Genomic DNA, 7,309 nt, shown 5'->3' with positions numbered 1-7,309 from the left:
GGCCTACTAGCCCTTTAGTTAAATGCAGGGCCACTGGAGTTATGTGGCAGAAAGGACCAAAATATATGGCAGGATTGACCAATTCATATGGCAAAAAATATCTGGTTATGCATTTACAATGCCAATAGCTCCTACTCAAGTAAATGCGAGACCCATTGCATTGCAAATGCTTGTTTTATTTTCTGGCTACTCCCTAGTTGCCACGTGGTTTCCTTTCCGCCAGTGAAACATTGAAAGCAGGTGGGGTGTGCGCGTGTGTGTAGTTTACTGAGGATTGCGATTGGTGAAAACAAAGTAAAATACATCCTTCATGAGTGCAGACACACTGGTCTCCGTGCACCATGTCTTAGTTTCACCAGTAAACGGGTGCCCGGTACAGAGACACTGTCCAGCTCACCTCTGCAGCACTCAGTGACTGAGTTCACACCTTTAATAACGTGATGGCGACGCTCTAGGTAGAGTTATCTATGTAGAGTTGTGTGGTGACTGTTTCCTTCCTCTTCCCAATTTTTGAATAAAGGAAGCAGGTATTTTCTTAAAGTGGAGCTTCGCCCTGTCGGAGGCCTTGGACTTCTTGTGAAAGTATAGAAAAATAAAAAAAACATAGAAAACGATACACTGAACACTAGGTGGGGAGAGTACATATATGACTGTGCACGCTCACCCACAGAAGTGGCTCGTTGGTCTAGGGGTATGATTCTCGCTTAGGGTGCGAGAGGTCCCGGGTTCAAATCCCGGACGAGCCCTCTTTTATATAAACCTAAAATATTTACAGAACTTTTCTACGACAACGACTACAAAAGGTGAAAATTAAACAGTACAAAAAACAGACTGTTAATATGGCAAATTTACCTTTTTATTGAATACAAAAAAAAAATGAAAAGGAGGGCTCGTCCGGGATTTGAACCCGGGACCTCTCGCACCCAAAGCGAGAATCATACCCCTAGACCAACGAGCCGCTTGAGAGACACATCACACAGCGGCTCTTCTGTGGGTGTCCCGCGGTCCCGGACCCGCGCACGTGAGGTCCCTGTGAACCCCTCTCTCTGAGGGCGCGAGGACACAACTGTAAGAGCGCGAGGAGCATTGATGGGCAGAGGAGGAACTGCGGAAAGCGCTGGTTTCATGCAGTGGGCGGGACCTGTTCCCGTCGTTACTTCACCATGACGTCATAAGAAGGACGGCTTGCGTGGGGGTGCGCGAAGCGTGGAGTGGGAAATGCGCGCTGGATCCGGGGACCCCGGGAGTGGGCGGGGCTCGGCCGCTTAAAGGGACGACTGAAGGGCGATGCAGTGCTGCAGTGTGTCACCCTGTGCAGTGCTCCTGTGTCACCGTGCACACTGACACGGTGACGGTCACTCCGTGTAGAGCTGCACTGGCATCTCTAGTTTGCAGTAACGAAGGTGACTGTGCAGTGCTGCAGTGAGTGTCACCTTGTGCAGTGCTGCTGTGTCACCATGTACATAGCCACAGTGAGGGTCACTCCGTGCTGACCTACAGTGTGCCACCACGTAGAGTTCTGCAGTGAGTGTCACCCTGTGCAGTGCTCCTGTATCACCATGTACATTTCCACAGTGAGGGTCACTGTGCAGTGCTCCTGTGTCACCACGTTCAGTCCTGCAGTGCTGCAGTGAGTGTCGGGTAATGCAGCGCTCCCGTCTCACCATGTACATTTCCACAGTGAGGGTCACTGTGCAGTGCTGCTGTGTCACCACGTAGAGTTGTGCAGTGCTGCAGTGAGTGTCGGGTAATGCAGTGCTCCTGTGTCACCATGTACAATTCCACAGTGAGTGTCACTCTGTACAGTGCTGCTGTGTCACCACGTAGAGTTGTGCAGTGAGGGTGAATGTGCAGTGCTGCTCTGTCACCACGTAGAGTTGTGCAGTGAGGGTCACTGTGCAGTGCTGCTGTGTCACCACGTAGAGTTGTGCAGTGCTGCAGTGAGTGTCGGGTAATGCAGTGCTCCTGTGTCACCATGTACATTTCCACAGTGAGGGTCACTGTGCAGTGCACCTGTGTCACCACGTAGAGTTGTGCAGTGCTGCAGTGAGTGTCGGGTAATGCAGCGCTCCCGTCTCACCATGTACATTGCCACAGTGAGGGTCACTGTGCAGTGCTGCTGTGTCACCACTCAGAGTTGTGCAGTGCTGCAGTGAGTGTCGGGTAATGCAGTGCTCCTGTGTCACCATGTACATTTCCACAGTGAGGGTCACTGTGCAGTGCTGCTGTGTCACCACGTAGAGTTCTGCAGTGCTGCAGTGAGTGTCGGGTAATGCAGTGCTCCTGTGTCACCATGTACATTTCCACAGTGAGGGTCACTGTGCAGTGCTCCTGTGTCACCACGTAGAGTTGTGCAGTGAGGGTGAATGTGCAGCGCTGCTGTAAGGGTCAGACTGCAGTGAACGGGTCCGGTGCAGTGCTGCAGTGCTGCTCGGTGTGTGATGTGCAGTGCTGCAGTGCTGCTCGGCGTGTGATGTGCAGTGCTGTGTGTTTTCATATTGAGGTGTTCTTCTCTCATCTCCCTAAATAGCCCGAGGCTGTCCATGTTGTAAAGAGCGATGAGCAGAAATCAGGTTAAAAAACACAATGAACTATTTCCTTGTTGGACTGAAGTTTCTCTTATTTCTTTCCTCCTCTTTCCAGTGCGGGCACTGGTAGCGCACTGCAGGCTGGAGGAGGCCTCTATGAATACCGAGACCCGGGCTGGCGTACCATGGCCTCCCATATGGTCTAGCGGTTAGGATTCCTGGTTTTCACCCAGGCGGCCCGGGTTCGACTCCCGGTATGGGAAGATGATAATTTTTTTTTTTAACTGCTCAGAAATTTTAAATAAATATCACATACTTCATCTTCCTCTTCCATCTAATACTCTTTGAGATTTACACCCCCACGGCTCCTGTTCCCTCCCCAGCCCTCGCTGCACAGCTGCTGAAGTACTAATGAGCTGGAGGAACAAACCCGCACATTAATACTATGAAGAGTAATTCCTTCTTTGCCGTTTATTGCACAAGATGATGTACAAATTATAGAAATAGATCGGGGCATAAAAATAAATGCATTTACTGTGGTCTCGCCAAGGAAAATGCTCTTTTCATTTCCTTTTCTGCGCGGAATATAAAAGGTGCAGTTTCAGCTTCTGTATTAAGACATTATCCAGGTTGTTTCCATGAGTTTAAGACTTTATGTCAGCTGTTAGACTGCAGCTGTTGTTTGCAGTGTCCACATTTTGCAACCAGTGTGCTTTGTACCCTCACTGCTGCTCTCTCAGAGAGGGTAGGCTGAACGCTACCTGTAGCATCAGACACCAGAGATGCCTCCTGTACCTGGAATAAAACTCTGCTTGTTTGTAAGAAATGCAGGGGTGAAGATCTGCTGCATTCACAGTGACCCACTGACTCTTTTACCAAGTTTCCCAGCCGTGCAAAGACCCTTAAAGCTAGTTAAGGGGCAGAGCTAAAATGGTATTTTACACCCCTTTCCTCCGTTTATAAATCTGTTTCCTTTTTAAGGACTTAATTGCAAGATTCTCCTCTTTAGTTGTGTAGTGTGTGCGCTTTGTAATGTTTGAAATGCACTAAAAACCAATAGTGAGACACACCACCATATCCTTGAATGAGTAAAGAAGGACAGGGAGTGATGTGTCAACTGAGTCCATGGTGTAATGGTTAGCACTCTGGACTAATCCAGTGATCTAAGGTGAAATCTTGGTGTGACTTATGATTTTGTTTTTATTATTTACCTAATTGCTTTAAATTATTCTAGGACTTGAGTGGAAAAGCTATTTGTATCTCTGACTTAACCTCGTCTCTTCCTGTTTCATTCTCCTCGTGGTCCAAGCCCGTAGCCACAAGGAAGGGAAGGGGGCGCAGCGGATCCAGCCAGTATATATTTTTGTATGTTCCCCCAAATCACACCCTCAGTATTGCTGTTATTGTTATGCTCTTAAACACTGTGTTCAGGGTAGAGGCTGCTGTAGCATCTTCCCAAGCCTAGGCACATGCAGAAGTATTACACCACACGGGAGTTGTGGTCAAGCATGACTTTATTCCTCAGCATACACTCACACACTGCGCATTACATCATACTTTCTGTTAACCACTCCCTAACACCCCCCCACACACATTATGTACTTCCCGTTCTGAGTCCGCCCAAGAATTCTAGTGTGCAGAACATCAATATGCTACATCTCCCCTTTGTTAACTAAAAGGTTGCAGACATCACCAAATCACATTTCCTCAATTAGTCGGCGAGGTGCTCTCACTTGTCTACCGACTCAGGTGATCCGAGATGATAGAGGTCCATCCTGATTGGGCAACAGCAACATAGGCACAGGCGCTTGAGGCGGACCTATTGGCAGGGTCATTCTCGGTGCGGTTTCAGGACTCACCATGTGTTGCAGTAGGTGTTTAAAATGTAGTGTGTCTCGTGATGGATTGTCCAGGACAATGTGCTGTTACCATATGTCCTTTGACATCACGACCTGTAATGCAGCAGTGGCAGAAGGAGTGGCCGTTTTCCTTTTGTGTTTTTACCCAATACCTAGTCTCCTTTGTAGAAAACTGTCTCTTGCACATGGCAACGCTGATCTGCATATGTTTTCACTTTTCTTTTCTGAGCCGTGTCGGTGTCTCCAATCTTGTCAGTATTCATCGATTCATCCATGGTCCATTGAGGTGGATTTCTTCTGATAGTTTTCCCAAACAGCAAGGTGGCTGGACTCTCACCAGTTGTGGAGTGAGGAGTTGATTGATATGCCCGGGGGGCCTAAAACATGGTTTGGTTCAGATTGATTCCCTCTATGGACACTTGTTGAATGACCCTCTTGAGGGAGCCCATAAATTGTTCAACTACACCATTCGCATGGGGTAAAGATGGGTGTACCCTTTTGGTGTTTGACGTTGAGTCGGAAGAGAAATTCTTTGAGCTATTTGCTGTTAAGGGACGGGCCGTTGTCAGATTTGAGGATTTCGGTGATGCCGCACGTTCCAAAGATGTCATCAACCTGTTCTATGACGTTGTCATGGGTTGTCGAAGATAGGTCTTCTACCAAAGGAAAATGTGAATATTGGTCTATGACTACTGTGAGCGCGTCTGGCATTATTTGGTCTTTGATAATTTATTATAAGGGGACACGTTAGAGGTTCAGTGGACCTTTTGACTCCGCTGAGAGTGATCCACCATGGACACAAATTTTACTCATGACCTAACCAACAACATTGCAACTTGTTTATCAAATCATTATCAGAAACTTTGAGTCAGTAAAGTTAACACACCATGGCCTGTGTGGCCATGAATAACCACACCTTTTGGTAAAGTTAGAAAGTTTATATCCCTAGATTAACAATGCTAATATCACGTAAAGTGATCTTAGAACCAAATGATAAACATACAAATAACACAGTGTGGTATTCTGTTTGTTGGGGAAACATTTATGTATGCAAAATGTATTTCAAGGTTTATGTTATTATACCTTGTCTCTTTACTCTTTGTTTATGTTTGTTATGTGAAATGGTATCTACCTGCTCTCCCTGCTCTTAGAACGGTACTGCCTAGAATGTTGTATTGGAGGCAGTTGAAGAAGGAGCAGAGCAGGAGTGGCTGGAGTTTTTATTCTTCCAGACTTGAGTAAATAAGCAAGTATTTTTACTCTTTGAATTGGCATTTTTCTTCTGGATTTACTTCATTTTTGGCGACGAGGGTGGGATACGTCCTTTAAAACTCCAGCGCAAACTGAATAGTTAGACAAAAGTTCATTTGGAAAACATTTAACTAGGGCTCTAACAAATTAGCGGTTGGTACCTAAAAAAAAGAATAAAAAATCCATGACAAAGACAATTGCATTCTGTTATACCTCTCCTGAATGGATCAGCGAGCTGTGATTTCTTCGTCAGTTGGACATCCGTTCGGTCAGCGTTGGCAGGGGAAAGTGAAGGGGATTGGCTCAGCCACGGTTGGGCTCTAAGTTAACTGAACCAACTTAGAAAGGGCATCAAGCTAAGGAAACAGCATCAATAGCATTAACAAATTAGTCAATGAGGCTAAAGCTAGGAAGAAAGGACACTTGGAACTGAGTTGCTCCTGGTAAGTGCAGTCAGGCTAAATTAAAAGACCACACAGGCAGTTTCCGGAGCCGTCATTGGTCAGAGTATCGGGTGTTCACAGTAGAGCCAATAAACATTAATTCTTAAATCTATGATATAGTTAGACAGTCTTTAACACGTCGAAGATTAGCTCCTTTTCTCCTGCTCCCATCACCAGTTTCGTCAGGTAACTTTTGTTGCAAAACATAACTCCAGTCAGTGAAGCCATTGTCACGTACTGGGAACTTCAGCTTCTCACGCACCAAAGAAACAAATGTGTCCGTAGGTAGTACATCACGTTACAGCAGACAGTTCTCACATGAAAGTTTAAGATATTAACTAGTTTAATATTGCAACATTACAAATCTATTTGGTCAGCTCTGTGTGAACAATAAATACGTGATTTTTAATTCTAAACAGTTAATGTCATTTCTTTATTTCTGTCGTACATGTTATGATTGCCACCTAGGTTGGCTACATTTTCCAAATTTCCCTCATTATGAGTTTGGTGGGTGGCGGAGGGGGCTCAAACAGCCGAGACACAACCTGTGCGGTCCAAACACCGCTGGCCCTATTTGGAGTTCACCGCAGGGCCGGTGGGCGGTAACAGCCTTTTTGTCTGCCCACTGGCCCTGCGGTGAACAGGGCTTTAACACTGCAGCCGGCTCGTAATCAAGCCGGCGGCAATGTGGCGGTGCGGCGGGTGCCGCAGCACCCGTCACGCATTCCACTGCCCATAATTCGGGCAATGGAATGCGCGACAGTGCTGTGCATGGGGGCCCCTGCACTGCCCATGCAAAGTGCAGGGGCAGTGCAGGGGCCCCCAGGGGGCCCCCAACTCCCTCATTCCGCCAGCCTTTCCATGGCGGTGGAACCCCCATGTAAATGGTGGCGGTATGCGGACTCGTAATCTAGAGGGCAGCGATGCTTGCAGCGCTGCCCTGGCAGATTACAACCGCTGGGACTGCCAAGCTACTGGCTGGTGGCAACCTGGCGGTGTCTGCGGTCTGACTGTGGCGGCTCCGTCACGGTCATAATGCGGTGGTCCAACCCCCACTGTGAGTCTGGCGTTCTCAAGACTGCCAGACTCATAATTAGGGCCTCAATCTCTCTAAATTAGCATAATTCATGTCAATGCTTAGTTACTAATCAATGCAGATTGGTTGTTAATACATTTAGCTTTCACACTGCCCTGAGATGGTGTCCATTTCCTCGTGGGCAAAAAATCA

At 47.2% G+C, this 7,309-nt stretch overlaps 3 non-coding genes across 3 annotated transcripts; 2 read left to right on the top strand and 1 right to left on the bottom strand.

Annotated features, from left to right (window-relative positions):
* Window positions 1-674: 674 nt before the first annotated feature.
* On the top strand, window positions 675-746 carry TRNAP-AGG (transfer RNA proline (anticodon AGG)). The gene has a single exon. It is a non-coding gene; the product is annotated as a tRNA-Pro (tRNA).
* A 140-nt stretch (window positions 747-886) lies between these two features.
* TRNAP-UGG (transfer RNA proline (anticodon UGG)) lies at window positions 887-958 on the bottom strand. Its single transcript has one exon. It is a non-coding gene; the product is annotated as a tRNA-Pro (tRNA).
* Window positions 959-2,719: 1,761 nt separating this feature from the next.
* TRNAE-UUC (transfer RNA glutamic acid (anticodon UUC)) lies at window positions 2,720-2,791 on the top strand. Its single transcript has one exon. It is a non-coding gene; the product is annotated as a tRNA-Glu (tRNA).
* Window positions 2,792-7,309: the final 4,518 nt, after the last annotated feature.

Source organism: Pleurodeles waltl, unplaced genomic scaffold (assembly GCF_031143425.1).
Source record: "Pleurodeles waltl isolate 20211129_DDA unplaced genomic scaffold, aPleWal1.hap1.20221129 scaffold_39, whole genome shotgun sequence".
In the NCBI taxonomy this organism is placed as follows: Eukaryota; Metazoa; Chordata; class Amphibia; order Caudata; family Salamandridae; genus Pleurodeles; species Pleurodeles waltl.
The sequence above is the reverse complement of the archived record's forward strand: the minus strand, read 5'-3'. Positions and strand labels throughout refer to the sequence as shown.